Raw genomic sequence first — 10,311 nt, 5'->3', positions numbered from 1 at the left:
ATGGATCAGACAGACCTGCTGCCCAGTACAGCGAGATTTCTATGCTGGTATGTGGCCTTCTTGGTGTGACGGACTGCTCCTTGGAGGAGCAAGGGACTCCATAACCCCTCTTAAAGATCTCACACTCTGGGGCACCTGGGTGGCTCAGTCGGTTACGTGTCCAACTTCCGCTCAGGTCATGATCTCACAGTTCATGGGTTCGAGCCCCGCATCGGGCTCTATGCTGACAGCTAGCTCAGAGCCTGGAGCCTGCCTCAGATTCTGTGTCTCCCTCTCTCTCTGACCCTCCCCTCCTCACACTCTCTCTGTCTCTCAAAAATAAATAAAAAACATTAAAAGAAATTAAAAAATTAAAAAAAATCTCACATTCTAAGAGAAAGTCAGCCAGATGCATGGTCTCCAAGCAGCTGGTGAGAATTTAAGAATTTCCAAGTTCTCTGTTCCCCTACCCTGGAGTAGAGGTTCCAAGGCTTCAATTGGAATGTCACTGTCTGACTACAACTCATTTGCACCAATGTAATTATGATGATATCTCAGTTCAGATATAATGAAAGAATGTAATGAGAGTTGAGTCTGTATTAGTATTTTTAGTTGCAAGTGATAGAAACTAAACTCAAGCAAAAAAGACTTCATTGGCTTGCTAACTGCGGTATGCAGACATAAAACCTATTTCAGGTACAGGCCAACGCAGGTGCTCAAAGCAGACACAGCCAGGCCTTATTTTCTTATGGTTCTGGAGGTTGGAATTCCAAGGTCGAGGTGCCATCAGGTTTGGTTTCTGGTGAGGCCTCTCTTCCTGGCTCGTAGACAGCCACCTTCTCACTGCGTCCTCACAGGGTCTTTCCTTTGTGCATGGGAACAGGAGGTGAGGGCGGGGGGGAGGGAGATATGGCGTCTCTTCCTCTTCTTAGAAGGAAACCAGGGTTAATGGGATTAGGGTCCCACCCTTACGATCTCCTTTAACCTTAATTATCTTCGGCCCCATCTCTAAATACAGTCACATTGGGGGCAAGGGTTTCAACATACAAATTTTGAGGGGACATAATTCAGTCCATAACCGGCCCTCTGATTGGTCCAAATATGGGCCATAGTTCCTTTAAACAATCATTATGTCCAGGGGGATAGATATTTTTATTGGACAGGCCAATTTCTACCTATCCATGTAGCTTCGTGTGGGTAGTTTTCCAGACCCACAGGTACTCAGTTGGGGAAGGGTGATTTCCAAAAGGAAAATCAGGGTTCAGGTCCCTGAAAGGGGATGAATATTAGGCAGTCTCATGGACTGAATGTTTGTGTCCCCCCCAAATTCATGTTGAAGCTCTAGCCTCCAGTGCTTTGGTATTTGGAGATGGGACCTTAGGGAGGTAAGTAGGGTTAGATGAGGTCATGAGGGATTAGTACCCGTGGCATTAACGGCCTGAGAAGAAACACCAGCGAGCTCTTGCCCTCCCTCTCTCCCATGTGAAGACACAGAAAGAAGGCTGCCATCTGCAAGCCAGGAAGAGAGCCCTCACCAGAGGCTGAATTGGCTGGCGCCTCGATCATGGACTTCCAAGGCTGTGAGGAAATAAGTGGATGTTGTTTAAGGCAACCCGTTCAAGGCGGTTTGTTATGGCAGCCCAACCTAAGACAGGAGGGCAAAAGCAGCCATGGTCCATGCCCCTCTTCTAGTACCTGCCTTTTAAATCCTTTTCCAGTGAAGCTTTAGAAGGTTCTCAGAGACTGAGACCCAGACTCTCGGGCCCTTCTGAGGAACCTCAGCTGTCCCCTAACCTGTCAGCCACATGTGAACGGACCGGGATGGCCCTAGAGCCAGAAGCAGCCCATCAAGGACTCGGCCGGCAGCATATGGAGTGGCCTGACCTGAGAGCTTAGCCCACCGGAAGCCCATCAGGTCCCTTCTGTTGAGGAGTCTGACTTGGAGGCACTGGGATGGGTTAGCAGTTGGCAAGTAGAGGCAGCAGAAGCCAGAGGACACCAAGAGAGAAGATGGAAGCTGTAGGCTGGAGGGCCATGGGAGGAACTACGGGGACTTGAGTGGAACAGAGTAGCCGAAACCAAATGGATGAAGAGCAGTGTATGCTCACCACTGAGGGCCAACAAGAAACCTGGTCCTTGGACTGGGCAGGAGGTCCTTGGCTTGTGGCTGAGGGGCAGACTCTGGAACCAAACCACCCGAGTTGGGCTCCCAGTTCCATCCCTTGCTAGATCTATGTCCTTGGGCAAGTTCCCTAGCTTCTCTGATCTTCCATTTCCTCCTCTGTAAAGAGGAGCAACAAGAGAACGGACTTTCAGAGCAACTGTGGGACATGAATGGAACAACAGACGTGGACAGACGATGCCTCCAATAGTGTTTGGCTCATAGTAATAAATGTGACTTTTTTTTTTAAAAAAACTTTTATTCCAAGGGGTGCCTGTCTGGTTCAGTTGGTAAAGCATGTGACTCTTGATCTCCAGGTTGTGAAAAAAGAAAAGAAAGATAAAGAAAATTGCAGGCCCAGATGGTTTCATTGGAGAGTCCCACCAAACATTCAAAAATTATTATTTCTTCTGTCCTAATGTATTTAAACAGGAAGTCTCTGGCCCTCGGAGGCAGAGGGACCCCCCAGTGGGTCGCTGTTTCCATAACCAGAAGCATCAGAGACCTTCTCTCAGGGGGAAATAAAAGACTTTTGGGATCTGTAATGCAGTGTCAGGCAATCTAAGTAACTGAAAGAGCTTCTGGGGGGAAATTTCATTGGGAGGGAAGGAGGGGGAGAAAGAGGACTCACCTAGTTATTCACTCAGCAAACCTTACTGGATCCTTCCACCTGCCAGGCAGAACAATTCCTAGAAGAGGAACTCCCCTGCCCAGGGAGTTTGTAGCCACTAACAATATGGGGGGATAGAGTCATGTGACAGAGGGAGCTGTGACTGTCGCCTCCCTGGGGCAGAGTCCAGGTCTGGACTGAAAGGCTCCCTGCTCACGTCCAGTGTGTAGCAGAGTGCCCGGCCCAGAGCAGTACACAAGGCGTATTTGTGAGATTACTACAGAGCACAGGGAGGGCCCACGGGAGGGCGGAACCAGCCTGTCCTGAACAAGGGGGAGGAAGGTTCATGGAGGAGTTGGTGCTTGGAACTGTGTCCGGACAGGTGATTAAAAATGTGTTGGGTGGGCCAAAAAGGGAATGGAATATGGCAAGGCCGGAGGCATGAAACAGCACCAGAGGATTCCAGGAATTGCTGCTGACACTGACCATGACAACGAGGTGCCTACTGTCGTGAGGGTGTGGCCCTGATCGCAGCTACTGCTCTGATATGTTCCCATCTTGGTCCCGTGATTCTCTGCAGGGAATGTCTTGCTGGTCTTTCCCTCTTCTGTGCTGTGATTTGCAAATTAGAGGCCCCTGTGAAAATACACCTGCTGAGGCTCAGCCCTGGGGATCCCAGCTCAGGGTGCTCCGGTGGAGCCTGGACCTCCGTGTCTGGAAGAAGTCCCACTGCAGGCGATACTGATGCTTTTAGGCCCCTGGATGAGAACCCCTGACCTGGCAAATTGCCAACGGTCCACCAAAGTCCAGCCGAAATGTCACTGCCTGTGGGAGGCCTTCCTTGGGCAATGAACAATCTCCCACGGCATTCATTCAACCAGAATTTATTGAGTGTCTACAACGTGACAGGCTCTGTGTTGGACATGGAAGTACACGTTCACTGCCCATTTGGAGCTTCCTAATAAGAAGGAAGTAGACAGATAAAGCTAGTGATTTTAATACACTGTGATGTAGGCTAATTGGTTTAAAGTAGCTGTCCTACGGGAGCCAATGGGAGACACAGGGAAGGCTTCCTGGAGGAGGGGCCATCTTAACCACACACGGAATGATAATGAGCTGTTAACCAGTTACTGGTGGTTGGAGAAGACAGTTCAGATAAACACTCAGAGGCAGGTCTCAGAGGACATGAAATTCACTGAAGCTTGAACACAGGGGTCCAAAGGAGGGGAGGGAGCTAGAGGAGGCTGAAGAGGTGGCAAGACTACATGGCAAAGGCAGGTGGGTCCCCTCAGCGCAGCCAGCTGTGTGTGCACCCAGCCCTGCATCTACATTGCAAATGTCTGACACACCACACTTCAGGCTTTGTGGTCTCTCTTCCCAGACTGGGCCATTCTAGAGGCCAGAATTATGTGTGGGAACTCTGTGGTCAGGGTCATGCCGCCTTGGGTTTGAATCCTAACTCTGGCACCTACTAACTCTGTGAGCTTGGGAAGTTTCTTGGCCCCTCTGGGCCGCAGAGGCTCAGCCCTGGGGATCCCTACCTGTAAAATGAGGACCGAAGCTTCTCCCTATACTTCCTAATCCAGTTATCGCCTGCAGCGTATCAAGCCACCCCAAGGGCTGTGGGCTTGCAGCATTTATCACCATCTCTTACGGTCCTGGTGGTTTGACAGGGCTCGGCTGAGCGGTTTTCGCCTGGGGGCTCATGCAGTTGCAATCAGATGGGAGCCAGGGCTACAGTCATGTGAAGGCTTCATTGTGCTGGACGTCCTAGAAGGTTCTCTCACATGGCTGGCAGTTGATGCTGGCTGTTGACTAGGAGCTCGCTATGGCTGTCGTGTGGAATGCCTGCGTGTGGCCTCTCTCGGTGGCGTGGGCTTCTCAGAGCACGGAGCCAGATTCTGAGAGGGAGCATGGCAGCGAGTGTTCCCGGAGGCAGGATGAGGAAGGCGCCTGGCCAGAACTGGAACACAATCAATTCCACCATATTCTAGGAGGCTAATGAGTTCACAGGACCTGCCCAGATTCTAGAGGGCGGAAAATAATTTCCACCACTTGATGAGGACGTTGTATGGTGACGTCATCAAGCCATCTTTCAAAAATACAGCTTGCCATGCTTCCTAGGAGGGTTCGAGCCGTTAAGGCACGGGACGCTCTCGGTGCCATGCCGAGCACCTAGCAAGTCCTCCCAAGCACGCAGGCCCTTGGCCTTTCTCCCGACATCCTCAGCACCCATCACCCTGCCCGGCACACAATAGTGCGTCTTCACCATTGTTAAATTTGACAGTGGAAAAACTACCATTTATTGATGCTTAATTGCCATGCAGCCCGAGAATAATTGTGATTCTCATTAGACAGGTCAGATCAATTCCACCCTTCTATTAAATGAAAAGCAAGTCTGAACATGCATGCTCAATTGGCATTATTTGTTGTGCATACAAAATAGTCATTTACTTGACAATGGAGGGAAAGTGAGAGAAGGCCTATCTAGGGGCTCAAGAAAAGAGCAGCATGGAAAGAGCATTGCGTTCGGAGCTGGAGGCCTCAGCTTGGAGTCCAGGGGCCTCAGAACCACTCGGAGCGAGAATCCCCAGTTCTGCGAGGCAGAGGGTGATGTTTTCCTCCAGGGCTTCCGGGGGGCCGGACTAAATGGTGCCAGGCCTGCTTGGGCATTTGGGATGCGCTAGTGGAAGGTGTAACAGGCTGGGATGAGAGGTGGCTGAGCCTGTAAGTTAGGGCGCTGGCAAACAGGTGCAAACACTTTAAGCCAGGACCTAGCAAAAGACAACAAAACAACCCAAACAAACAAAAAAGCAAAAACCTCAGGGCTGCCCTTGGTTCGTATTTGCCCTCCAGGCTCATAATAACCCTCATCCAGTTTATATGCCTTGTCTCATGTCCCTCAGATACCCAGCGAGAGGTCTGTGCATAACTGAGGGACAAGACACATTGCTAGCACTTGCTGGCCCACTCCAGCCATTTGTCCTTGGTTCGAGCCTGCAATTGGGAATTTGACACTGAAATGCACAGGTGGCTCCTCATTACCTCCCAGTTCGGCCCAGTGTGTTCTGGGAAAACCACCATATGGTGATTGTCACTGAGCAGACTGAGAGCCACTCACGTTTGTCTGCTCCGATATGCATGGCAAGAGAGAAGATGTGTGGCTGGCCAGAGTGAGCATGGTGACGTCTAATAGATTAGGCAGCAGAGCCTAGACAGTCTCCTCTCATCCCGGTGGGTTCGCGTGTCTCAAGTAGACTGCAGGCTTCCTGGAGACAATCTGCTACACGAATGCTCCCCGGGGGCTATAACTTGCTGATAAGTGGCTCATGCATGCATGCCTTGGGGCTGTGCATTTAGGACAGGTGCGACAAGGAGAAGGCACCCTATCTCCTTAGGCAGTAGAGGGTCTGCATAAAGGTCCTTTGGAAGAAGGAGCTGGGACTCTGGCTGTTGGGTGTGCCCACAGGTGAGGTTCTCTGAACCTCAGTGTTCCTCTCTGTGAAGTGGTCGGGCACCACCTGTCTTTGGTAATAAAGCAACATACAAATACAAGTTCATGCCCATGTTTGCTACCGGAGTCAGTATTCTTCCTATGGAGTTACCAAGACAGTGGAGGGGAGAGGGGGGTAGGCAGGAAGGCAGTCTCCTTCTCCTACTTCCTCCGTGCAATCTTTCATAAACGAGAAAAATGATGGCCAAAGAGGACTATACTTCCCGTCAAAAGGAGACAGACGTAATGGGTACAGTTCCCTGAATGGTTGTCATGCAGTGGCTCTGGCTGTTTGTCAGCCTGCATAAGGGGGACAGGAAGATGTTCATTTTCCCATTGATCGTGAGGATCCTGGTTTTTCCAGCCTGCTGAAATCACTCCTTCTCTGGTCTCTGATTTTAAAATAGTTACTTCCTGATGATGAATGTATTTCCTGCTCATTATAGAAAATTAGGGGAAACTCGAAGCAACAAAGACAATAAAAAGCACCCCACGGTCCCACCGCTCTTTACCATTCGGTTTGCTCTGCCTTTTGTAAACTCCACGTTAGACTATAAATGTGTTCTAATAAGAATTCCTCACACAGTTTTCAGTGTGAGCATTGATTTGTGTGTTCATACACAATTTATTTTTCTCTATTATGTATTTTTAGAAAGACAGCACTTTAACAACTGATCTTCAATTTAATAACCAATTTAGCAACCACAGTTCAGCACAGCTTGAGAAATGTGTTAAAAAACACAAAGTTAAATCATTAATGACAGCGCTAACCCATTCTGATTTGGAATAAACTAAGGAGGGGGTAGGTTGGAGTGCATTCATTTCTAAAGCCTCGTTAAATGGACTTATTTAACCATTCTCCTTCTGTTGGGGTTTTAGCTGATGCAGTTTTTTTAAAAACATTTTTGTTTTTATTTTAAGTAAACTCTATGCTCTAATGAGGGGCTCAAACTCACAGGCCTGCAATCAAGAGCTGCATGCTCTACTGACTAAGCTAGCCCAGGCGAACCTGAAGGTTTTTCTCCTATTATACATGAGACTAGGATTAACATCTTCGTGCATGAAAATCAGGCTCATAAGAGAAGCATCTCCAAATCCAAGGGGATATTTTTAAGGCTCTTCGTATATATTGCCAAACAGATTTCTGAAAATGTCATTCCACTTTATCCCACGGCCTATAAAGTTTCCACCTGCTTCTCCTCCCCATATTACAGATGTTTCCAGTCGGTGAGGCTAGAGGGGCTGCAGACCAGGGCTACGAAGACCTGCATATCGGCCCAAGCCATTCCAGTTATTCATGGTGAAAACTTGGGCGAAGTGCTGGTACTTAACGAAGCCGCAACTGTCCTTATCAGATAAATGGGGCTGTTGATACCTGCTAAGGCAAAGATGTTTTCAAGACCAAATGACACCTGGGTGAAAGCACCTTGTCAAGTATAAAATCATAGGTTGACACATATGACACTTTTGCAGGCCCAAGAGTCAAATACTAGCAATTTCATAAGGTTCAACCCAGTACTGTATCATTAAGTGGTCGGAAGTTGTTGGGCAATTACTCATTTATGCCTTCCAGAAACAAGTGGCCAGTTGCGTGTCTTCTCAGGTACCTAGCTCAGTAACCACCTGGCAGCTCTCATTTATTAAGTGCTTTCTGACGTTCTGTTTTCAAGCACCGTGAGTGGGTCCACGGATTCGCTTCACCTGCAGGTCCCTCATGGCCTGCTCAGGGCGCGTCGCCCTGTCATGCACAGAGCATTCCCTGGCCTCCAGGTCCCCTCCCACAGTTCATCAACAATCTCAAATTCTGAGGGCACTAATTTCACAGCCATGTTCCAACTTGCCTCCTGTTAGTTTGCCTCAGGTTCTTTGTCTTCTAACTGGCTACTCCTTCACGGTCTTCTGGGACTCGGCATGAGCTTCCGAGCCATCTTCACTGTGGCAGACGTTTATTGAACACATACTATGTTCCACACACTGTGTGGAGCTCCAGAGGGAAGATGGAGATGACAATGCCCACCTCTGCAATAGACCACGGACCAGGTGGGAGACGGATGGTAGTAAAAGACAGACAGCATAGCCGAGTGGATAGGAACCATAAGGACATTTCAAAATGCCCCCGATTTTTCTTTTAAAATCAGCTTTACCAGGGTACAATTTACATAAAATAAAACACACCACCTTAAGTCAATAGTTTGTGAATTTTGGCAAGTGGCTATGCGCGTGCAACCCCCCCCTCCATGGTCAAGGTGCACACCTTTCTATCACCTCAGGACATTTCCCTGTGCCCATTTCTAGTTAATCTCTTCCACCTCTAACTCCGGGCAACTGCTGAATGTTTTCTATCACGATATACTTGTTTTGCCTTTTCTTGAATTTCATATATAAAAAGAATCAAACATTATATATATATTTTTTGGTCTGGCTTCTTTCATTCCGCATGACATTTCAGTGATTCATTTACATTGTTGCATGCATCCGGGGTTTGCTCCTTTTCACTGCTGAGTAGTATTCCATTGTGCAAATAGATCATAGTGCGTTTATTCACTGTTGGAGAGTCACGTGGGTTGTTTCCAGTTTGGGCCAATTATGAATGTAGCAGTCTGTGCATATTCTTGCCTAAAAGTCTTTTTGTGGACATATTTCTTGTGGGTAAATATCGAGGAATGGAATTGCCGGGTCATGTTATATGTGTATGTTTAACTTTATACATAATCGTACCATTTTACAGTCCCGCCAGCGGTGAATGAGAATTCCAGATTCTCCAAGACCTTGTCACCACCTGGCACCACCCGTCTTTTTAAACTGGGCCTTTCCGGAGGGTGTGATGTAGCATTTCTTTGTGGTTTTAACTGGAAAAATATGTACCTTGTTCCTGTCAAGAGTTGAGGCCTAATCCTCACTCTTAGAGGCTCAGTGTTCCTTGGCCCCAATGGCCAACTTCCTTCCAGAGAAGGAAGCCATTTCCCATGGATGACTAATTGTCTTTGAGACAAAAGGTCGAGTTCTTACTATAAGTTAAAGTGATCAGAGGCCAAGCTCATGTTTCATTCACACACAGCCTTCCTACGTAAGGACTAAAGACAGGTCACAAAAATTCTTTTGAGTCCTTAGCCCCCTGCTGTTTCTCCTTCTAGGATTTTTCCATGTTATCGCCATCCTTTTTTTTTTTTTTTAACAATGCTTTAAATTTTTTAAATTTATTTTTCAGAGAGAGAGAGAGAGCACAATCAAGGTAAGGGCAGGGAGAGAGCGATAGACACAGAATCCGAAGCAGGCTCCAGGCTCGGAGCTGTCAGCGCAGAGCCCAAAGTGCGGCTTGAACCTACGAACTGCGAGATCATGACCTGAGCTGAAGTCAGACACTCAACCGACTGGGCCACCCAGGTGCCCCATGTTATCACCATCCTTAAACGGTAGCTTCAGGAAGGCTTGAGTCACTCAGGTGGACTCTCAAATCTTCCTTTTCCTACCCTTCTATCGCTCAACAGCACTGGAACTAACGTTGACTTATACCATCATTCTTGCCATCTACTTAGGACCTTGTGGTGACTATTAGAAAGTCAGTCAGCACCCAGGTGTTATGTCTGCGTGAAAGCCACGGGCCAGGATGCCCCGCGCGTTGGTTAGGATGCGTGCTATTGCACACAACAGGAATTAGCTTAAAGTGAGTGTAACTGCTCATGGCATTGCAAAGCCCAGAGTTTGCTGGCGTTCAGGGCTGAGATGATTCAGTGACTCAATGATGTACCCAGGAAGTTTCCATCTCTTTGCTCACCTCCGTCCTACGACTGGCTCCCCATTGTGGTCAAAAACATTTACCAACAATCCCCCCACCCCCCAGCCTACTCACTTCCTCAGGACTCCGCCACAGGCAAGCCCTGGGCCACACACACCCATCCCTGAACCAATCGGTGGGGCCAGAGGCTGGAATCAGCTTAGGCAGAGACCATCCCCCATAAGTGGGTGGGTGGTTACTGAATAAAAATGAAGATCAATAACAAGAGGAGGGAGAAGAGGTGTGGACCTGGCAGCGACAAAGTCTCCTACGTCCTGGACTTAGAATTATTC

Source organism: Suricata suricatta, chromosome 5, assembly GCF_006229205.1.
Source record: "Suricata suricatta isolate VVHF042 chromosome 5, meerkat_22Aug2017_6uvM2_HiC, whole genome shotgun sequence".
Classification (NCBI taxonomy): Eukaryota; Metazoa; Chordata; class Mammalia; order Carnivora; family Herpestidae; genus Suricata; species Suricata suricatta.
Note: the sequence above shows the minus strand (reverse complement) of the source record.